At 38.0% G+C, this 24617-nt stretch overlaps 1 protein-coding gene across 6 annotated transcripts in view; it reads left to right on the top strand.

Annotated features, from left to right (window-relative positions):
• Positions 1–24617, top strand: part of NCOA3 (nuclear receptor coactivator 3) — a 121068-nt gene that overhangs the window by 59257 nt on the left and 37194 nt on the right. For 2 of the 6 annotated variants that reach the window (XM_027078098.1, XM_027078093.1), the window contains exon 2: positions 1377–1457. The gene's annotated coding sequence lies outside the window, so the exon portion shown is untranslated. Of the gene's footprint in view, positions 1–1376; positions 1458–20840; positions 20852–21909; positions 22012–24617 lie in introns of those variants that run through there. The other 4 variants (XM_027078094.1, XM_027078096.1, XM_027078097.1 and 1 more) reach the window with 4 other exon arrangements.

Here is a 24617-nt window from a genome sequence, read left to right as displayed (position 1 = left end):
GAGAGGCCACAGCAGTGAGAGGCCCGCGTACCGCTAAAAAAAAAAACAAAAAAAAGGGCAACAGACCCTTCACATCATGCAGCTAGATTGTGGTTGGTTGTCTTCTCTATGCTACATGTGGATTGCCCATGGCTGTGATGTATTTGTTACTCGGAACTTGTGAATATATCATTTTTTTCTTCTATCCTTTCTCAACAGACTTGCCAATTCCAGTGTGAATGCTATTAATTTAAGGGCATAGTTATGGTTCTTGTCTTTATAGATATCTCTAGAATTAGCAATAGTTAAATTATTGCCTTATTGATACATTTGGAAAATCATAAGTGATGTTGAATGTTTTTATTGGCTCACTTTCTTGTTGCACTAGAGCCTGCTCCACATCTCCTCAAGTGCAAAGTCTGCTGTTCTTTATGTTCATGTATTTATTGCAGTTTATTTTGAAGAACTGCCCCTCACTTACCTGTCTCCCATTTCAAATTATTTTTTGTTGGTGACTCAAATGATGCACCCGTTCCTAGAGGGGAAGAAAATATCCAGGGCTTTTTTTTGTTTTACCCTTCTCCTTGCTTGCTTCATCCATCCATCTGGTGGGTATTTATCTTTTTTTGACTTCAGTATTTAATTAGCTTCTGACAGGATATTTATATTTAATTAATTGATTAATCAGTTAATTAATTAATTAATGGCTGTATTGGGTCTTCATTGCTGCGTGCGGGCTTTCTCTAGTTGTGGTGATCAGGGGCTACTCTTCGTTGTGGTGCACGGGCCTCTCATTGTGGTGGCTTCTCTTGTTGTGGAGCACGGGCTCTAGGTGCGCGAACTTCAGTAGTTGTGGTGCACGGGCTTAGTTGCTTCGAGGCATGTGGGATATTCCCAGACCAGGGCTCGAATCCATGTCCCCTGCATTGGCAGGCAGATTCTTAACCACTGTGCCACCAGGGAAGTCCTATATTATTTTAGATTGTTAATTTGTTGAACATTACTTTTGGACTGGTGGGAACGTCCCAAGTTCAAATTACCCAGCTGGTTTCATCACTTTTCAGGACTTGAAGGTGATCTCCTTTATCTCCACTTTGTGTTATCCATGTTTACAAACTGTGACAGACTGTATTATGTATGCCCTGCCTGATTTTTATTTTTTTTTATTAAAAAAAAATTTTTTTAGCAGAAGTAGTAATATATGGCAAAATGAGGCATCAAGCTCAAATTCCCAGGAAGAGGCCTTATACTTGATAGCTTTTTGTTGTTATTGTTTGTTTCTTATGTCCAGGGAAGGGAAAGGTGGGAAAAGTTATTTTGTGTGTGACTAATAATAGTACTTATATAAAGAAAGGGCAATAAAAATCAACACCCTTTTTTTTTTTTTTTGTCCTCAGGATCAAAATACTTGCTGAACAGTGGAATCAGAGACCAATAAAAATAAACTCTACTTGAACATCATCTGACTGGTTAGCCAGGTAATTCAGTTTTACTTTGGATCTTTTGTAATTTTCTGACTTCACCCTCTGAAGGTCCTGCCCTCTTCTTGATTTATGGTTTAATCTTAAGCTTATTTTATGTGTCATGCTTTCCTCTTTAATAATACTATTAGTTGAACGAAGGAATAAGTGAATATATATGTGTATTCTATATACAAACATAAATTTTGGGGGAAGGGTTGGAACTGTATGTTATGGTTTAATATGAGACACTATCACCTGCCCACTGTTTCCTTATGTGTGAATATTTTAATGGCACATAGTCAAAATCTGAATCAGCCCCACCCATTTTGACTATTTCACCTTGTGAAGACCAGTTTCACCGGATTGCTTGTGCTAGTGTGCAACATTTCATCTGACTCCTCTCCTGACTTTTATTATTGCATCAGAATAGGAAAAATGAGAATAGAAAAGTTGTCTGATAGCTAAGAAAGCGGTTATGCTTTTCTTAGCTAGTTAAATTTCTTTTTGCTGGTAACACTATTGTTTTTTGTTGTGATACGCGGGCCTCTCACTGTTGTGGCCTCCCCTGTTGTGGAGCACAGGCTCAGCGGCCATGGCTCACGGGCCCAGCCGCTCCGTGGCATGTGGGATCTTCCCGGACCGGGGCACAAACCCGTGTCCCCTGCATCGGCAGGCGAACTCTCAAGCACTGCACCACCAGGGAAGCCGTGGTAACATTATTCTCTTGGTTAGCTAGGCTTGAAATGTGAGTCATCTTTGAATCCTACCCCCCTTTGATATATTTAATAAACAGGTCTTATCTGGTTTTCTGTTTTCATGTCCCCTGTATTTGTTCAACTTTCTGTTACCAATCTTAGTTTTCTAGGCCAGGACTCCTTAATTTCATGCTTGTGTTTGTCCAAATGTCCTTTAACTGCTTCTTATCTGTAGTGTTTCTACCTACTTGAAGGTTTGCTAGAAAATTTTCTTAAATATACCCCTTTAACCAAGCCTCTTTTCTGTTCTAAGCTTTGTGCTACTGGTCCCTGGCTTACAGAAAAAAAAAAAAGTACAAACTCCCTTCTCTTGTATTTGAAACAGTCCTTTGGGAATTTATCTAAGCCTCCATCCTCAGCTCTTGCTATTTCCCTATAAAATCCTTCAATTAATTATGGTATATACCCATTATATTCTGAACATAGTAGAGAACTATCTCCATAGTATTTATCTTAAAAGAAACTTTATTTGGAAATACTTTGCAATTTACAAAAGTTACAAAAATAAGAGTATGAAAAACATCTAGATATTCTTTAGCCAGATACAGTCTCTGGTGTTATTATTTGCGTTCATGTGTACTTTTACTCTTTCTTCTCTCTCTTTCTCTCTTTTCTGAGCTATTTGAGGGTATGTTATGTATATTGTGCTTCTTTCCCTTAATACTTCTGCTTTATAGGGTCATTCTCTCATATAACCATTGTATAGTTATAAGCTTCATAAATGGATGTCGATACAAATCTATTGCATTCAGACAAAATATTCCAATTTTGTCAGTTGACCTAATAAGGTCACTCACAGCATTTCCCTTACTTCTTGTAACAGAAACCAGTCTCGGGTCAGATACTGCATGTAGTTACTATTTTTCTTTAGCCTCCCTTTTCCTGGTATATTTCCACAGCCTTTGTCTTTTATGACATTGACATTTTTGAAGAACACAACCCTTCCCCTCCCTTATTAGAATGTTCTTCATTTTCTGTTTGTCTGAAGTTTTCTTGCAATTAGAATGTGGTTATGCGTTCTTGGCTGGAATACTGCATAGGTGATGTGATCCTCCGAGAAAGATGCACAACTTCTGGAGGCACATGGTGTATTCTGTCCCTCATTGGGATGTTAATTTTGATCACTTGGCCAAGGTGTTGCCAGATTTCTCCACTGTATAGTTTTTTTTCCTTCTTTTGCAAGCAGTAAGCAGTCTGTGGGGGAGACGATGCTGGTACCACAATTCTCGTCACAATTTGCCCTAGATTTAGCATTCATTGATGATTCTTGTCTGATCTAATTTTTTACCATAATGGTTCCAAAATGGTCATTTTCTTATTCCATTCCCAGTGGAGCTCTTTTAATCATGCTCCTGTGTCCTTGTGGAGAACAGTATTAGAGACCAAGATCCCTGAGTGGTGGAGGGTAGGTGTCCTTGTTGCTTCTGGGTTGTCTTCTCTTCTTGACCCTTACAGTGACACAGCTAGAAAATATATGAATGTCTATACACATACATACATAAATATACTTGTTCATATATACATGTTCATAGCAACATGAATATATGTAGTTTAGAAATCATGAGTTTATGTCAGTATGTCCAATTTCACTCCACATCTACAGGGTTCTTTCTTTGCACCTCTCATTTCATATTTTTACGTCCTTTTTTTTTTTTGGCAGTACGTGGGCCTCTCACTGCTGTGGCCTTCCCCGTTGTGGAGCACAGGCTCTGGACGCACAGGCTCAGCAGCCGTGGCTCACGGGCCCAGCCGCTCCGCGGCACGTGGGATCTTCCCGGACCGGGGCACGAACCGTGTCCCCTGCATCGGCAGGCGGACTCCCAACCACTGTGCCACCAGGGAAGCCCTTTATGTCCTTTTTTTAAAAAAAAATTTTATTTATTTTTGGCTGCATTGGATCGTTGCTGCTGCGTGCGGGCTTTCTGTAGTTGCGGGGAGCGGGGGCTACTCTTCGTTGCAGCGCGCAGGCTTCTCATTGTGGTGGCTTCTCTTGTTGCGGAGCATGGACTCTAGGGTGCGCGGGCTTCAGTAGTTGTGGCGCACGGGCTCAGTAGTTGTGGCTTTTGGGCTGTAGAGCACAGGCTCAGTAGTTTTGACTCGCGGGCTCTAGAACGCAGGCTCAGTAGTTGTAGGGCATGGGTTTAGTTGCTCCGTGGCATGTGGGATCTTCCTGGACCAGGGATTGAACCCATGTCCCCTGCTTTGGCAGGTGGATTCTTAACCATTGCACCACCAGGGAAGTCCCTTTATGTTCGTTTTTATGCCATGAGACCTCTGGTTCCCAACATTGTCAGTACATTTACTCTTTTGCTCTGTCCTGTCACACATCTAAAATAATTTCAGAATTGCTTGACCATTTCACAGTAAACAAACTTAATTAAAGTGAGTGAAGAATTTGTATATAGTTCTCCACTTCCCCAAGACTGAGAGTAAATCCTGTATTCTTTTTTAATGATTGATTGATTGATTTATATTTAATTTATTTATTTGGTTGTGCCAGGTCTTATGCGGCAGGTGGGCTCCTTAGTTGGGGCATGAGAACTCTTAGTTGCGGCATGCATGTGCAATCTAGTTCCCTAAGCAGGGATTGAACCCAGGTCTCCTGCATTGGGAGTGTGGAGTCTTAACCACTGTGCCACCAGGGAAGTCCCCCCCGCCCCCGCCACCTTTTTGTAAGATTTGCATATTTGTATTTCTTTTTTTACTTTTTATTAGAGTTGATTTACAATGTTGTGTTAGTTTCAGGTGTAAAATCCCGTATTCTTAAATTACTTGAATTAGTCCTCCCTCCTCCTACTTTCCCTTCCTTCCCCAGTTTTATTTCCCACCCTTACTTTCTGCATAATGTAGTTATGGTATTTGTTTGAAATGAAATGAGATTTATTTATTTGTATGCTTGAGTTTCAGTTTGTTTTAAAGTGCTCCTTCCCATTCTGATTGGTTATGTTTTGATTATGTAGAATATGAACACATTTTCCAAAGTCAAAATTTTACAGAAGATACACATTCCCTTCTGTATCCTTTCTACCCCATTCTCCCCATTCTTGGAGGAAACTATCTTCAGTGTTTTCTGAAGTATTTCCCTGTGTTTCTTTTTGTAATGACAAACAGATATATGTATAATCTGTTTTATTTTTTCTTTTTGTTTTCACAAAAGGTAGCATACTATGTATATTCTTTTGCACTTTGCTCTTTTCACTTACTGATATCTCCTGGAAATAATGCCATATCATGCCAAAGGGATCTTTCCCATTCATTTTTAAAAATCATGGTAAACTTTACATAACATAAAACTCACCATTCTGACCACTTTTAAGTGTGCGGCTCAGGGGCATTAAGTCCCCTCACACTGTTTGCAGCTGTCCCCACCATCCATCTCCAGAATGTTTTCATCTCCCTACACTGAGAACTGTGCCCATTAAACACCAATTTCTCACTGCCTCTTTTCCCAGCCCCAGTCTCATTTATTTTTTACATAGATGTATAGTTTCCATTATGTGCATGTAGATTATTCAGTCAGTTTCATATGTATGGATATTACCTAGTTGTTTCCAGTATTTTGTGATTAAAATAATGCTGCAGTGAATAACCTCATGAATATATATTTTCATATTGTTGGGGGTATACCTTCAGGATAGATTCTTGGAAGTGAGATTGTTAGGTTGAAGGGTAAATGCATATGTAGTTTTTGTTAGATATTGTCAGATTACACTCTATAAGGATTATACCATATGGGTTCCCACCATCAATATGTGAGAGCGCCTGTTTCCCCACAGTCACACTGTAAAAGTTCTTTCCCTCAGCATGTTTTTTTAGATGGATCCACATTTTTCTGTCAGAAGTTTCTTTCTTTTTATTGCTGAGTAGTATTCCATTGTGTTTCCTATTTTGGGCTGCTATGAATAAAGCTTCTAGGAACATTAAAGTACAAGTCTTTGGATTTTTTTTTCCTTCTTGAGTAAATACCTAGGAGTGTAATTGCACGGTCTTCTGTTAAGTGTGTGCTTATCTTTATAAGAAATTGAAACTGTTTTCTAAAGTGGCTTACCATTTTATATTCCACCTGCAATATATGAGAGTTCAGGTTACACATACATTTCTTCTTTTATGAAGTGTCTGTTCAAATTTTGCCCATTTTTAAAATTGGGTGGTTTTCTTATTGTATGAGTTAAAAAAAAATGTTCTGGATACAAATCCTTTTCAGATATATTTTGAGAGTATTTTCTTCTGGCCTTTGTCTTCCCTTTTCATTTTCTTGATTTATCAATTTTTTTCTCTTAGGATTAATCCTTTTTTAATGTGCTAAGAGATCTTTGCCTATTGTAAGGTTATGAAGATTTTTCTGCTTTGTTTTCTTGTAGAAGTTCTATAGTTTTAGCTTTACATTTAGGTCTGTGATCCATTTTGATTTAATTTTTGCATATGGTGTGAAGAAAGGATTGAGGATCAGTTTTTTAAAATATTGACATTCCGTTCCATGGCTATTTATTGAATAAGACTCTCCTTTTCCCATTGCATTGCTTTTGGTAACTTAATCAACTAACTGTGTGTGTGTGTGTGTGTGTGTGTGTGTGTGTGTAAATACATACACAAACATATACATATATACATACATATACATACATATATATATACACACACACACACATACACACAGATGTATACATATATATAAAATCAGGATCTATTTCTGGTCTTTATTCTGGCCATTGATTTGTATAACAGTCCTTATGCCCACATATATTGTCCTGATTCCTGCAGCTTTTATAGTAAGGTTTGAAAGTAGGTAATGTGAGTCTTTCAACTTTTTCTTCTTTGCCATGATTGCTCTGGGTAATCTAAATCTTTTGATACAAATTTCAGGATCAGTTTGTTAGTCCCTACAGTTTTGTCAGTCACTCTGAGAAACTGCCGTGCAGAATACATCCAGCTTGGCCATCCTGAATGCTGGTTATTATCTTGTCCATTCAGCAAGATTGCTGGACTTTGTTTGGGTTCCTTATCCTCGTGCTGTGATCTGGAAAAATTGTTGCTTCCTGGTAGGAAGCCTGGCTGGTGGTAGGGCTCATGTTGTCATATTGGTCCATCTCCCCCCAACTCCCAATTGTTTTCCTGATCTCAGGGACCACAGTTTTTCACTGCTTGTTCTCTGGTATCTGAATATAGTTTGTTCTTACAATTTGTTCAGTTCATGGTGGGATGAATCCTATTATTCTCTCTTGGTCTAAAATAGAAGTCCCACAGTTGATTCTTGAGTTACATTAAAAAAAAAAAAAGCCTCTTTTCATTCTTTGCAAAAAGGTACAGAAAGATGTCTTTATTAACCATATAAGCTTCTTTGAGCGTATTTTATTTATTTTTTTGGCCACAGCATGCGGGAATCTTACCAGTAGTTCCCCGACCAGGGATCGAACCCGTGCCCTCTGCAGTGGAAGCGTGGAGTCTTAACCACTGGACTGCCAGGGAAGTCCCTGAGCGTATTTTATTGAACAACTTCTGAGACCAGAGGATTAATTTCTCTCTGGAAGTTTTCCTGAGGAATATAGGATTGCATTTCTAAAGTCTCTTTTATTTGTTCTTGTATCTTGAGACTAGGAAACCAGTCCAAACAAACTCTACTAGATTTCACTTGCAGTCCTATAAATATGAGTGAAGTCATCTCCTCTCCCGGTTCCTCAGATTTACTGAGTCTCTGGCCTACTTTTGAGGCTGGTCCCTATAAGCCAAGAATAGGCCCATAATTGACTTATAAAGTGTGAAGTCTTTGCTTGTTAATGATGGGCTTGTCATGCCTGATTAAATGAGAATTAATCTCAATTATGACATTCATGATATGGACTTGATTGTCCAGTTATCGTGATAAATAGGTTGACAGATGTTTATTAAACCTATGCAGTTAATATTATTGACATGAAAAGTAGAGAGACTCAGTTTTTACTTTTATATTTGTGTTTTTCCCTGAAATTTGAGGACATCGGATCGGGTGCCACTTAAAATGTTTTTCTATTTATTTTTATTTTATTTTATTTATTTTTATGCCTGTGTTGGGTCTTAGTTGCAGCACGTGGGATCTTTCGTTGTGGCATGCAGGCTTCTCTCTAGTCGTGGCGTGTGGGTTTTCTCTATTCTAGTTGCTGCGTGCAGGCTCCAGAGCGTGCGGGCTTAGTTTCCCCGCGGCCTGTGGGATCTTAGCTCCCTGACCAGGGATTGAACCCCCATCCCCTGCATTGGAAGGCACATTCTTAACCACTGGACCACCAGGGAAGTCCCTGAAGTATACTTTGAAAAACACCCGTGAACTTGCTACTTGAACTTAAGAACTGGAAGGTTGTTAGGTGTATCAACTCCCTGCGTATTTCTTCATGAACTCATCCTGCTTCTATCCCAGAAGTCACAGTTATCTTTAATTGTGGTTGCTTTTTAAAAACGTTTGAGAAACCACACGTGTGTGTTCCTGAACGATGTTTAGTTTTTCTTGTTTCGTAGCTTTACAAAAATATAATGAATGTAAGGTACTTGCTTTTTTACTTTTGGTTGCTTGTAAGTTTCTACCATGTTGTGTATGATTTATTTATTTTTGCTACTACTATATTGTATTCTTTTGTATGGCTTTATTAGAATTTATTTTTTAAATTTGGGATTGAACATTAGTTTCCTCTGGCTTTTGATGTATGAATGATATTTCAGTGAACATTTTTGTGTAGGTCTCTTGTTGCATAGAGAATTGTTATTGCTGTAAAGTTTTTAAACATAAACTTGATTTTTAACGCTGATGTAATAAATTTACTTTTCATGTGGAACTTCTTTAGAAAAAAGTAAATTTTCTTGCTGAAATAGCCCTATGTTTTATAAGCTAATTTATCTCATACTAGTCATTTATTGTTTATCACAGGATTTGCAGTATGCACTGTGATTTTCCTTAACCTAACTTTTTAAGTACTTAATTTTTAAACAACTTTATAAAAGTGTAGTTTACGTACAATAAAATTCACCAACTTTAAATTTACAATTTGGTGAGTTTTGACAAATGTAACCATTATCACAATTATGATAGAAAACACTTCTACTACCCCCTAAAGTTCCTTTGTGCCCCTCTACAATCTGTCCCCTCTACTGGTAGCTGGTGGCCATTGGGCTGCTTTAAGTCACTACAGTTTGCCTTTTCTTGAATTTCATATAAATGGTAATCCCCTTGTGTGTATATTATTTTGTAATTGTTCTACTGTTCCTGGATATTCCGTTCTTTTCCTTTTTCCTGTTTGTATTTCAGTTTTGGAAGAGAGACAGAAAGAGAGAGAGAGAGAGAGAGAATGTGTATGTGTGTGTATGTGTATGTGCTGTGTGTATACGTGTGTGTATGTGTGTGCGTGCGTGTATGTGTGCGTGTGTGTGTGTGTGTGTGTGTGTGTTGAAGCTCACTGATCCACCTCCATCACCCCCACCACAGCTCTGTCCATCAAAAGGATTCTTCATTTCTGTTAGGGATTTTGGTTTCTAATACTCCCATTTGCTTTTTTAGAGTTTCCATCTCTCTGCTTACATTACCCATCTGTTCTTGTATGTTGTTCACTTTTACCATTTGAGCCCTTAGCATATTAATCATAGTTAAAAATTGTACAACTGCTTCCACTTAAAAAAAATTTTAAGAACCTGGCCTTTTTCCTGTTGACCAGCAATCTTTGGAGGCTTCTTTATATATATCATCAAAAGTTATTTTCATTAGTGCTCATGGTTTCTCACTTAACAATATAGGTGGCCACATAAAAACTTGTACTAACTGTTCATAATAACAGTATGTATATTCATAGGTTGGAAACAACCTAAATGTCCATCAAGTGATGAATGGATGAATAAAGTATATCTATACAATGAAGTATTATTCAGAAATAAAAAGAAATGAAGTACTGATATATGCTACAACATGGATGAACTTTTCGGCTAAGCCAGTCACAAAGAACTAGATGTTGTATGATTCCACTTGCGTGAACTGTCCCGAATAGGTAAATCCATAGAGACAGAAAGTACAGTCGATTAGTGGTTTTCTAGGGTGGGGATGCGAGAGAGGTTTTGTAAGCTGGGGGGAATGGGAGGCTTTAGGGGAGTGACAGCTAAGGGGTATTGGGTTTCTTTTCGCAATAATTAAAATGTTCTAAAATTATTGTGGTGACAATTGTACGACTCTGGATGTACTAAAAGCCATTGAATTGTATACCTTAAGTATATGATATGTGAATTATATCTTAATGAAGCTGTTAAAGAATGTAACTGATGTATTGAGGAATACTAAGAGTTCTATGATGCCATAAAGGAATTTTATGGGAAAATACGATTACTTTTCTCATGACACTGACCTCAGAAGGTGTGCTGTCTACCTCAAACTTTTCTGAGTTTCAACAATAACGTGTTAATTAAACTCACCTCAATTTTTTGAAAACCTTATCCAGTCTTTGTTAGAGTAAGTAGTCAACCTGTAATTATAGGGTTAATGTTAATTCCAGCACCATATCTTCTTCATTTGTCAAGAAAGATTATATCAAAAAGACTTTATTCTTTAAAAAAAGAATTCGAAATTATACCCAGACCCATCTATACTTTTCTATTTCTACATTAAATATTTGTGAGTTACTTATGGCTATTTTACAGCAATACACCCAGAGATCAATTTTTGCTCTCAAGCTTATAAGAGCAATTAAAAATTACTAAGAAAGCCATAATTTTGGTGGATCTGCTGTCTTGGGCTAATGAAGTGCTTTGGTTTTAAGTGGAAAAGCCAAAGTTATTTTACTTGAGGTAATCTGACCACACTTAGTCCCTCACTCCTTTTTTATTTTCTTTTTAGGTTTTAAACTTTTAAGAGATTCCTTCTATGTAAAGAAGATTGATTACTAGTGATATATTTAAAATGTGGAGGTCACTAGTTTTATGATGATATATAGGAGAATGTCAGTGCATTTATAATTTTGAAAGCTTAAATAGTTTGAATGTTGGTGAAACAGCATACTTTTAGAAGATAATATTTTTTTTAGCATAGGTCACATGCTGTACAGAGATGCTTTTAAAAGAAAATTCCTATTGATAGTTTTGTTCTGTTATTAAAGTAAAAAACTGATGGTTAAGCTGGTTTGCTTTTAAGGATGAAGCTTTCAGAATATGTAGAGAAAACTGTTAAAGTTGTAACATCCGTCTTTGGCACGAACAACAAACTATCTAAACTGCTGTACTAATATAATCACTGTTTTTTCCCCCCGCTCTTCGTAAAAATGGATGGACATAAGGTTGTAGTAATTGTTCAGTCATGGTTCATTAAAAGGACAGTTTTATTAGACTTGGAAAATACAGACATAAAAACTCATCAGATTGGTAATAATGTAGCTCTTGTAGTACTTAATTTTGTAACTTAGTTAAGAAATATAATTGGCCTAAATATCAGCTCAACGATCCAAAATTACAAATAATCCTCTTTATATCACTGTTGTAAATGGCCCTGTCTCTCATGAGCCAAACTCTTAGAGTAATTACTTTCTTATGACTCTTTCTTTTCAAAAACTGTTTTAAAAAGAATATGTTTTGGAATCTGTGTAATATTTAACATATAAAGCCTGCATTATTTTGAAGTTGATATTGAAAACCTCTAAACTTCTGACCTTGAATAGAATTTTCTATGTATAACCATTACGTGCAGCTGGTGGATTCAAAATTGCCTTTTCTGGTACTCTGCTTTGTGAAAAATAGTATGTATTGGACATGAGTGCATGACAGCTGACATTTATCAAGGATAACAGGCTTACTCATTTTCACATTTTAAAGTGACTTTGAAAGCTTTGCATGTGCACACATGTTCCACATATGTTCCTAAGATTTAAGTATATTTTCCATCATATATCATTCTTTAATGAGCTTCATATATTAAGCTTATATGATGTGAGCCCACAATCATCTAAAGATCAGAAGTGTAGGTTATTTAATTCACTTCCATAGAATTTTATCTTGCATAGTTGAACAATCATTACAAGTAAAAATGTACATGTACCTAATGTATTCCAGGTAGGACTCTTGTTACATAATGTGTGATTTGTCGTTTGTTTCATTCCCCTACTCTAAAATTCGGCTCTAATGTAGAAAACTGAATTACAGAAATTAATTTTTTTCTACATCAACTGCTAGCATATTGTTCTCCTGTTTAAAAAGATTTTTATAGAGCTAGTTATTTTATTTTACTGGAGGGTGACCATAAACAGAATTGGAATTGAATAATTTTTAGTCTTGGTTCTTAACCTTTTAAAGTTTTCTTTAAAATGAGATCGTGATAATAATTTAAAAAATTCTAGTATAGAGCTGCAAAGTTCCTAATGTGTTGGCAAGTTTGTTAATTAAAATAACACCTTTTATGGTTGGAATAGGTTTCAGATTCTGTAACCCTTTGATATATTGATATGCAGATCACAGTGACTTGCTGCAAGGTAACAGGAGACATGCTTTGACTTCAGAAGATAAATTGGCCATGCACAGCTGTAATCTACTGTCTTTTCATTTCCAGACATGATTTAGTAGTATAAGGCCTTTGATTCCTAGGCCTTGGGAAGTAAGTTGAAATTTAATTTTTTTGTGTGTATGAGAGTTTTTACTTCGGCTTTTGATAAGCCTGTTTTGTGGTGTGAAGGTATCATGTAAATTGTAGACGTTTCATTACTTAAATAACTCCCAATTCCATTTGAAGTATAAGAAGCCCGAGTTCCATCCCTTTCCATTTTCCTTTTGGCAGTTGAAAAGGAAGCCATTTTATTAAGAATGATGAATAGTGAATGGAATTTTAAATTTAGGCTAGTTAAATTGCTAGTGTCTTTATATTTTAAAAAATTGCAGAGGAATTAATTATCAATTTTAACGTGATTTTTCAAAGAAGAAATTGTCCTTAAGCACTTGTGACCCAAGTGTCCTTTATAGTAAAAGATACTGTTTCTACAGATTCTTTTTCTTTTTTTTTTTTTTAATAAATTTATTTATTTTTGGCTGTGTTGGGTCTTCGTTTCTGTGTGAGGGCTTTCTCCAGTTGCGGAGAGCGGGGGCCATTCTTCATCGCCATGCGCAGGCCTCTTACTGTCGTGGCCTCTCTTGTTGCAGACCACAGGCTCCAGACGCGCAGGCTCAGTAGTTGTGGCTCACGGGCCTAGTTGCTCCGCGGCATGTGGGATCTTCCCAGACCAGGGCTCGAACCCGTGTCCTTTGCATTAGCAGGCGGATTCTCAACCACTGCGCCACCAGGGAAGCCCCTACAGATTCTTTTGAGAGAGAAATGTACAATATCAGAGAAGTTTAAGGAAAATATTTGAAATGTTTATGTAAGAACAGCTTAAGACCACTACCAAAACTGTATTTGTAGATCTTAGCATCTTTGAGAATTCAGTGCTTCTCAAAAGACATCTCTTTAATCTCCTTTTAGGTCCCAAGGTTTAGATTTTCTTAAGTTATTCATCTAATATTGGAGTTGGAAAACACACATTGTTTCCTGATTTTATTTGGGTTGTAGACATAGTTATTTTAAAAATTCTCTTTTTAAAATAACTTTGTTTCTGTCTGTAAATCATAAGATTCTTGAGGGAGCCATTTTTCAAGTCTACCATTTGCCCACTACTGAGTTTGTGTTTTTTTTTCAGTGTGTGGTTTTTTAGATTCTTTCAGCAACCTTGTACAGGTGATGGTATATCCCCTTTTTACTTCACTGTGCTGCATTCTGGTTGGCTTCATCAGTTTTATTTTCCAGTTCACTGATTGTGTGTGTGGTTTTTGTGTGTGTGTGTGTGTGTGTTGTGTCCAGTCTAGGAATTAATCCCATCTATTGAGTTTTGTTTCGGATATGGGTTTAAGTATCCCATGCTAACCAAATCTATTCAGAGTTCAGATATTTGGTGCTCAGATAATGGGCAATACCATCTTTTTCTGTACTTAATAATTTATGAAGTTTTATAACTCATTCTTTTCACATTCTATTTCTTTATATGTATGTTTTCATGGCTGTTGATTCTTTATCTCATTAAGGATTGTAAACATTTATTTATTTTTAAAAATCTCTATTTTTAAATTAATTAATTTTTGGCTGCTTTGGGTCTTCCTTGCTGTGCACGGGCTTTCTCTAGTTGTGGTGAGCAGGGGCTACTCTTTGTTGCAGTGTGTGGGCTTCTCTTGTTGCAGAGCATGGGCTCTCTAGGCATGTGGGCTTCAGTAGTTGCAGCACGCAGGCTCAGTAGTTGTGGCTCGTGGGCTTTACAGCGCAGGCTCAATAGTTGTGGCGCATGGGCTTAGTTGCTCCACGGCATGTGGGATCTTCCTGGACCAGGGCACGAGCCTGTGTCCCCTGCATTGGCAGGCAGATACTTAACCACTGTGCCACCAGGGAAGTCCTGTAAACATTTATTTTAAACTTATTTCAAGATTTCATTTTATTGGGTGGCGAATTCATCTTTTGGAATCGATGCATTTCTTGGCCATCTTTCTTAGTTCAGTTTTTAAATCCACTTGGGAATTTTAGTTTACAATTTGCATCTTGAGTGGGAAATTTTCTTTTTTTGGTGCCTTTCATGTGTCCCCCTCTCCCTGCCCCAGGCAATCCTAGCTTATTTTTGTTGCCTTCACAAACCATATCCACCATACCTTCAGTCTACGTTCAGGATTCTGTTCTGAGGTACTATTGCAATATCAGAGCTATGTGTCACCCAGGTTTTGTATGTACAGATTTTCTTTGATTTACGATGGGGGTTACATCCCAGTGAACCCACTGTAAGTTGAAATGGGCTGCAACTGCCACTGCCAGTATTATGAGAGTGTATTATACTGCATATCGCTAGCTGGGAAAAGATCAAAATTCAGAATTTGAAGTAGGGTTTGACTGAATGCATATCGCTTTTGCACTGTTGTAAAGTTGAAAGATTGTAAGTTGAACCTTTGTAAGTTGGGGACCAACTATGTAACCCTTTGCTTTTTCTTCCACAGCTACAGGTAACGGTTTGATATAATCAGGTATCTAGATAGCTATTGATAGAGCTTTTTTTCGTCTCTCTCTCAGAAATTTTTTGTTTGGTTTCTACCTATGAGCCTTGCTTTTGATTCTGTTACGTTGCACATGATTTGATTTCCTGAGTGTCTTTGCTAGTTTCTAATGCTAGAGTTCAGTAGGTTCATAGAGTCAACTCATTGCTGTATGCTTGCTCTGTGTCTTGCTCCGTAGACGTATTTGTTATGTTTGAGCATGGCTGTGTCTTTCAAGATTAAAGAAAATACATATTTTGTCATTATTATATTTAGAGCCAGAGGGGGAGAGTGTGGTTGGTTGAAAGCAATAGTCCACTAAACCATCTTATCAGGAAGTCCTTTGTTATTTTGATCTCACAACATGGCTTATTTATTTAGGCCTGCATGTAGTAGATACTGAAGTATTTATTAAATGAGTATGTAGAGGATCTGGGAGAAACCATACCAATTTCAAACCCTCAGCCCCTACCTTAATCTAAGACAATGGTTCTCATTGTGGTTTGTGAACCCTTGAGAGTCCCTGAGAACCTTCTATGGAGTCCACAGAGTTAAAATTATTTCCGAAATAATATATTTTCTGTTTTCATCCTGTTGATGTTTGCACTGATGGTACAAAAGCAGTGATGCATAAAGCTGCTGGTGTCTTAGCATGAATCAAGGCAGTGGGACTACCAGACTGTACTAGTAGTCATTGCATTCTTCACTGCCCTGCAGTCAGACTTAAAGGAAAAAAACAAAAACAAAACCCCCCGCAAAACCCCACTCGTTTCTCAATTAGGATTGTCCTTGATGAAGGAGCAAAATTTGCTCATTTCATTAAACCTTGGCCTTTGAGTACTGTATTTTTAACATTCTGTCTAGTGAGAATGGAAAATATGCAGAAAACACTTCTGCCTACCAAAGTATGATGGTTGTCTTGGGCAAAAGCACTTGTGTGGTTGGCTTGTGTACTGAACAGGCCACTTTTTTCATGGAATATCATTTTTACTTGAAAGAATGACTAACAAACTGTGGTTATTGGAACTTGGGTATTTGGCAGAAAGTTTCTTGAAATTGAGCAAGGTAAACCTATCACTTCAAGAAAGACATCCAAGAGTATTTGTTGACAGTGATAAAATTGGAGTTTTCAAGTAAAAATTATCATGTTAATTTTGAATCTGTCACCATGAGTGTGACAGCTTCTCAGTACTTAAAGACTTTATGAATGAGATGGGTGGTGATATATTTATTTATTTTTGGCTGTGTTGGGTCTTCATTGCTGTGCGCGGACTACCTCTAGTTGTGGCGGGCAGGGGCTACTCTTTGTTGCGGTGCGCAGACTTCTCATTGTGGTGGCTTGTTGCAGAGCACAGGCTGTAGGTGCACGGTCTTCAGTAGCTGTGCACAGGCTCAGTAGTTGTGGCTCGCAGCCTCTAGAGCACAGGCTCAATAGTTGCAGTGCACGGGCTTAGTTGCTCCGCCGCATGTGGGATCTTCCTGGAACAGGGCTCGAACCCGTATCCCTTGCATTGGCAGGCGGAATCTTAACCACTGCGCCACCAGAGAAGTTCCTGGAGTTTTTGATATTGTATAATGTATCAGTATTTGAAAATCTGCTTAATCAGTGAACTAGTATTATCCAAATGACAGTGTTTGATGTTACAAAATCATGCATGGGTTAAAGATTTTTTTCAGAGTGTAAGTTTGTGTATTTTAATGTAATAGTATGAAAGTGCATTGGTAGGGTTTTAGATTTCACTTTGCAGCTAATCTTTAAGAAAATACTGCTTGTCCTTGAATGCCAGGGGTTGCTGGCAACGCCAGAAGCTAGCAGAGGGTGGAGCAGTTCTCCCCTGGAGCCTTCAGAAAGAGTGTGGCCCTGTCGGCACCTTCATTTTGGACATTGAGCCTCCAGAACTTGAGAGAATATCTGTTGTTACTGGTAATTTGTTACAGTAGTCACAGGAAACTAATACAGTGACCAAACCTGAGTGAAGGGTATTTAGGGTATGCCTTCTACTGTTATGTTTTTTGCAACTTTTTGTAAGTTTGAAAGTATTTTCAAATAAAACCTGAAAGTACCACTTGTCGTTTTAGCACGATATCAAGGAAAATTATTTATAATTAATTGTTAAAAGCTATTGAAATAGTCCTTCCTTTTACAAGTACGTGTATCTATGAGGCTGAATTTTCTTCATGTGTTTCAATCAATATGAAGTATTGCAGTAGATTGAATGGTGTCGTAGGTAAGAGGATCCATCTGTCTTCTATTAAAGTCAGACGTAAGGTTTGTAAAAATGTGAAACAATGCCACCTCTCATGGAATTGTTTTGTTTCAGGTTATTTTTCATAAAATTGGTTATGTTAACATATAATGAACTTATTTTTAAATGAATTAATATGTCAAATGTTCTAAGTTTTAATTTCTAATACAGTAAATATTGATAGATAATAACCCACATAACCAAAGCTTTTTAGGGTTCCTAGTTTTTAAAAGATAAAGAAATCCTGATATCAAAAAGGTTGAGAACTACTGACCTAGTGAATTTGGTTGGGACTGTAGCAGCCTTTGACTTAAACCATCTCTTTTGGTAGTAAGAACCAGATTGACTGTAGGAGGTTAGGACTTTGAGTAGCTGTATGACATGGTGTGCTATGTCTGGTACTCGGTTGTTCCTGCTTTTAAATTACAGATCAGCCATTAATTTTCAGTGGAGACCTTTTATAGCACAAAATACAGTTTGTGATTCTACATGTACTAGTTTGTTGATTCCTGGCACTGGGTCAACAGCTTGTTGAAGGCAAAACACACACACACACACACACACACACACACTAACAAAACCCCAAAACAAACAAAAAACAAGCAAACAACAACAACAAAAAACTTGACTCTTTTGATCAACAGTTCATCCCAGGCGTATTGGTGTAGGGAATGAGATCTCCTTTGTGTGGACATCACCCAGGCTGCCTAAGAGTGACTAACCAAAAAAAAAACAAACCAAAAAACAAAAAAAATTCCCCCCTCCACAGTTTTATTGAGAACTAATTGGCATATGTCACTGAAAAAGTTTAAGGGGTACAGCATGATGGCTTGATTTCCGTATATTGTGAAGTGATCACCACTGTAGTTTCAGCTAACATCCGTCATCTCATATAGATACAATAAAATGAAAAGAAAGAAGAAAGGAAAAAACATTTCCTCCTTGTGATGAGAACTCTTCGGATTCACTCTTTTAACAACTTCCCTGTATATCATACAGCAGTGTTAACCATAGTAGTATATCACATCCCTATTACTTTGTGACCCCTCTCAAGACATTTGCTGAAGTGGGTTTTTGTTTTTGTTTTCCTTTTCCGGGGGAGGTCAGCTAGTTATATTACTTTTTTTTTTTTTAGTTGAGTTGTTTTACAATGTTGTGTTAGTTTCTACTGTACAGTGGAGTTCCCTGTGCTATACAGCAGGTTCTCATTAGGTATCTATTTTATACATATTAGTGTATATATATCAATCCCAATCTCCCAGTTCATCTCACCCCCCTTCCCCCCTTGGTGTCCATACGTTTGTTCTCTGCATCTGTGTCTCTACTTTTGCCTTGCAAACCAGTTCATCTGTACCATTTTTCTAGATTCCACATATATGGGTTAATATACGATATTTGTTTTTCTGACTTACTTCACTCTGTATGACAGTCTCTGGGTCCATCCATGTCTCTGAAAATGACCCAATCTCGTTCCTTTTTATGGCTGAGTAATATTCCATTGTATGTACCACATCTTCTTTATCCATTTGTCTGTCGATGGACTTTTGGGTTGCTTCCATGACCTGGCTATTGTAAATGGTGCTGCAATGAACATTGGGGTGCATGTTTCTTTCTGAATTATGGTTTTCTCTGGGTATATGCCCAGTAGTGGGATTGCTGCGTCATATGGTAGTTCTATTGTTAGTTTTTTAAGGAACCTCCATACTCTTCTCCGTAGTGGCTGTATCAGTTTACATTCCCTGGGTTTTGGTTTTAACCAGTTTAGTTGTATGAATGGTTTTTATAAGAGTTCATAATTAAATTTTTTAAAAATTTTTTTGGCGGTACGCGGGCCTCTCACTGCTGTGGCCTCTCTCGTTGCGGAGCACAGGCTCCAGACGCGCAGGCTCAGCAGCCATGGCTCACGTGCCCAGCCGCCCTGTGGCATGTGGGATCCTCCCGGACCGGGGCACGAACCCGTCACCCCTGCATCAGCAGGCAGACTCTCAACCACTGCGCCACCAGGGAAGCCCCCATAATTAAATTTTTGCCTCAAGTGTTGTCTCACGATAATGACGTGCCCCCAGCTTTATTTACTCCACATGCATAGGCAGGTTTGTGAAGTGCACAGAGAAGCTCTTTAAAGTCATGAGTCATGGAACTGACCTTTGAACAGAAAGAAAAAAAAAAACACGCTATGTTTTATTTTAGATTATTTGCATGATGATCTTTTCATCCTGTTCCTCAGTAGTTTATAGTCTCGCTTGCTGCAAATTTCTTCCCTTGAACAATCATTACCAGATTTTTAGCTCCACATAGTATAGTAGCTATATTTTGGAGGGGAATAGGGAGGCAGTTGAAGTTAAATTTAGACTTTGATACTTTTCAACCTTGCTGCAAGTGCTACGCCACCCTCCAACAGGTAAATGATGTTAGGAGTGCATTCTTTTTTTTTTCTGGTACGCGGGCCTCTCACTGTTGTGGCCTCTCCCGTTGCGGAGCACAGGCTCCGGACGCGCAGGCTCAGCGGCCATGGCTCACGGGCCCAGCCGCTCCGTGGCATGTGGGATCTTCCTGGACCGGGGCACGAACCTGCGTCCCCTGCATCAGCAGGCGGACTCTCAACCACTGCACCACCAGGGAAGCCCAGGAGTTCATTCTTATTTTCTTTGTGGACTTTGATATATATGCTCTCATTCGCTATTTGTATTATTGTCTTCCTGAAGTCAGTAATGACTTTTGGAGATTTATTTGAAGAGATAGCTTCTGTCATCAGACATATAACTTCTAGGGATATGGAAGCATTATTTTTAAAAAAGGATTCTTTTGAATTTAAGGTTATTTAGGCTAGGAGTGGAATTATAATTACTGAAGGGTAACAAGCTGTGAGGTCAGGAAAAAAAATAGACAATGGAAACATCGAGGACTGAGCACAGACTAACCTGCAGTCTGCACGGTGACCCGTTCAGGAAGCCTTATGAGTCAGACTTGCCATGCCGTGTTGCTGGCATAAGAGACCATCTGCCTCAGCCTCTTTGCTTTTAGAGAAGGAAATCTAGCTAAGATGTGTTTTTCCTTTGATACATCTTTTTCTCTCTTTTTCCACCTTCAGTACCTTTTCTTTGGAAAATTAATTCAAAGTGCTTCATCAGCTTTATATTTCCACAATGTCAGTTTTTGAGACGTGAGTGTAGCTTCTTTATGCTTTTGATATTGGTGGACAGGGCTAACTTCAGTACTGTAGGGGAGGTGTCTTGTTACTTCAAGCTTTTTACTCTGCAGGCACTCCGTTTTAGGAATACCTGTCTTGTGGTTGACCCATGGCTACCGTTCCCTGTATCATTCATTACTTGGTTAGTGCTCCTTCCTAGAGCAGCTCTGCGGCTCTCAGTCATTTGGTTACCAGGTGGCTAATGGCATCAGCTCTTTAGTTTTAACGTTTCTTAAAATTTCTTTGTTCTCCGAGGCAGATAGAAACAGTGGATTAGGAGAGAATGGGGCACATGCTGTGATCATCTCTCGTTTGTATCTTTATTGCTTATTAATTAAATTTATATCAGATTTTATTTCTGCTCAGTGCACATACTCCTCTAACTCCCCACTGCTTATCTTAATCCAGAGCTTTACCACTTACCTCAAGGGGGTTGAACACTTTCTCTTCCCTCCCTCCCTCCCTCCCTCCCTCCCTCCCTCCCTCCCTTCCTCCCTTCCTCCCTTCCTTTCCTTCTTATGTTTTCATTATGTGCCAAGGGACAACCTTAGGTGTAAATAATACTTTTGATGTAGAGATATTTACGTCTGTCCAAGAAAAATTAAACCACAAATCCAGAAATAAAATAAGATATAAAATAAGATATAAAATAAGACATAAAAAAGAACCAGCACTGTTTGCTTTGCCTAGCACATTTGAAAGTACTTGGATAACCTCTTCAGAATCTTCTAAAAGGTGCCAACTTATTCTGTAATTATACCTGTTTATCTTAAGGACACAGACATCTGTGACAATAGTTTTATTCTATTTTCATGGCTTTATGTTAGCTGCTAACTGCCACTCACCACACTGTTCCAGTGGGAAAATGTTTTAAATTCCAGTCAGCTCTCTGTACGCTGAAGATAGCCTGAATAGTTCTGGCTAATTGATTTGTCTGAAGCTTTTTAATTTGTTGCTGTATGGTATATTTGTAACTATTTGTTTTTCAAATGAGAGCAAAATTGATGTTGCTGTGAACATACATCTTTGTTCTTGGTATCGTGTACCTCAGGGATCACCATTATTCCCTGTCCCAGTTGCTTGCTTTGTATTGCTTTTCATTCTCATAATAAGCATAAGAGTATGTGAGATGTGATTATCCCCAGTTTTTACAGGTGATAAGCTTTTTATAGGTGACAAGTTTGAGTCTAACAAAGCCCCGTTGTCTTTTTTATTGTATCATAGTACATCAGCCGTGAAGGATTCAAACCCTTGAGTTTTATTTTGATAGATACCTTGAAGCCACCATATTTTTTGGAATGGGAATATCCAAGTGAAAAATGACATGTCAGAAGGAAGCAGAACTGTTCTACAAGGTATTTAGCCCCTTCCCCCCAATCTTCTCTATATTTTAGGAATATTGTAGTTGGTCAAAAGTACATCTAATGGGATGGGAAGGAAAAAGGAGAACTGGAGTTGGAAAAAGGAACAAGGGGAATGGTGGTAGTAGGAGTGAAAAGAGAGAGGAAGGAGTTTGTAATAAAAGTCTCTTACAAGTTTTTATTATGGTTTAGAGCTTATAGCGTAGAAAGTAGAAACAGAAAAGTGTACAAGAGTAGAGTGTAGGGTGTAAAATGTCGTAATAAACTATGGAAAATGCATTAGGATAAAGAAGGGATAACTTTTTCTAATTGGAGAGTTGGGAATGATCTCACCAGAGGTGACAGTTGAGTTTGATCTTGAAGGATGACTAGGTATTCTAGTATTCTAGATAAAAGAGGGATGAAGGGGAGATCTAAAAAGAAATAAATGACTTAAGGTTACATACAAATAGGAAATGTTTCCATATCTTTTGTCAAAATCTCTTTTAGCACAAGCTACTTGGGTAGTGGAGGTGGTGGTGAGGAAGAAGTACAACTAGATAGTATGTTGTTCAGGAATGAAGCCAAAATGAGGTTTACGAACTTGGGGTTTAGGTCTGTTCCTGTGAATGAGAGAGATTCAGCGTGTTACATTGTAAGAGTCACTGTAACCTTTAAAACAGCGAAAGAATTACCCAGCTAGTTAGTATGCTGTCAGGAGAGGGTAATTTGATTTCAGTGGAATTGGCTTTATTATTAACTCCCTCTGCACAGTGTGTATTTGTGAACTTCAACTCTGTTGCTCATGTAGAGGTTGAGAAGTCTCTTGGCAACAAGCTTCCAGTTGTAGCTAACACTTGCCTTGGCTAATTGGTATGCCCAGTTCTGGTACTAGAACCTCTGGGGAGTTTGTGTTTGAGTTCAGTGTCATCAGGCTTAAACCGGAGCATAAATGTAAAGGGGCTTTGGGGTCATCCTGTTGATTGAGAATGAAAAGGCAAGACATACGACAGGAGAAGAGAGAATGAAACCTTGTGGATGAAATAGCTGTTAATTCACGTTTGGATGCTTCTCAGCTCAACTTACGTATTAAAAATAAGATATTTTATTGCTCCCTGCTAGCCCTTTTCCAAATTTGCAGACATTATTAACTAAACCTAGAGGAAAAGAATGACCAGGCCCTGAGATTTACACTGTTTTCTGGCGTATGTCTACACCAAGGTAGTTTATTGTAGATACTGTTTATATGCATTTTCTCTGTTTTCAAAAAACTGTTTGCTGGTAGGTTTCCTATCAGTTGTGCCTTCATTTTAACACTTACCAAATAATGTTGTTATAATTGTATGTTCCTCTCTTCTGCTTGCCTGAGAGTTCTAGCAATGTGTGGTGTCATTTATCTCTCTTTCCTGGTCCTCAAATGGTCTGGGCATGCAAATGTTTGAACGGAAATGGAATTAAATTTAAAAAATGGATTGCATTAGGTGGTTCATACTTTATCCTACTAAACATGACAGGTTATCAACAACACAACAAAAGGATATTGCAAGTTAGCTTTTATTTGAAACTACCCCCCCACCTTGTCTCCTTTCAGTTCTTATCCTTTATACCATGGTTGAATTAAAACATAAAGGTAGGAGATACTCACTGGAAGAGTCATCTGGTTGGTGAGGAAACGTCCATAGTGGCTCCATGTTTATTGACTTTTCTTCCCCTGCCTCCTCTTGTCCCCTAAACACACACAGGTTCTATTTTGTGTCCTTTCTTTGCTCCATGGTGCTGGTTCTCTTGGAGCTGCACAGAAGATTGAAATAAACCTCTCATTTTATATTTTGGAAAATATAATCTTGTAGGATTAAGCCTAACTGGTGATGACTATATACTAAAATTGTCTTTTGAGTAAGAGCATCAATTTGCAACTTGTATTTTGGGTAGTTCGTTTATGTATGGATGTCTCATAAATCTTTCCCGAGGGTAATTTTTTTTCTAATTGGCTTTGATCAGCCTCTGCTTTTACATAATGCTTCAAGCAGTTTTCAGTAAATCAGTTCAAATCCACAGTTGTATGAAAATTTCCTTAAGTTACTGGGATTCTCAGGAGACACCCAGAAATACTCCCTAATTGGTGTATTTAATCATACCTTGTATAAATCAGGCAAACAAGCCTGATGAATAAACTGAATTACTGGTGGGATATTCAAAAGTTCTTGGCTCCAGCATTTAATCTTAGAAAACCCAAGAATGAAAATATTTGACAGATTATTTTGGGTATAGTTAATGTTTTTCTGATCTAAGTTTCCTTCTTGCCATGTAAGCCACTAACTGTTGGTTTCAGTTGGAAATAAAGGTCATGGTTCATAGTAGACCACCTCAGAGGGCCATTTATCTGGTGATCTGTAGAGTAATGGTTGTTTTTTAGGAGCTTGAGGGGAATAGCAGCATTAGTACCTGCTGAGCTGGAGCGTCCCCTTGCCTCTGACCCTAATACTGCATGCCCCTAAACACTGCATGGAACAACTTCTCAATGTCCTTACTGATGAGCTGAGACATTTTCTGGTTAATTGGTTGGAAATGGTGTGACTCAACAGTATAAGTGGTTTTTTTTTTTGGGGGGTGGTGGTGGT

Source organism: Aethalodelphis obliquidens, unplaced genomic scaffold (assembly GCF_003676395.1).
Source record: "Aethalodelphis obliquidens isolate GAN/ISIS:26980383/991018 unplaced genomic scaffold, ASM367639v1 scaffold42, whole genome shotgun sequence".
Lineage (NCBI taxonomy): Eukaryota > Metazoa > Chordata > Mammalia > Artiodactyla > Delphinidae > Aethalodelphis > Aethalodelphis obliquidens.
Note: the sequence above shows the minus strand (reverse complement) of the source record. Positions and strands in the feature narration are given on the sequence as shown.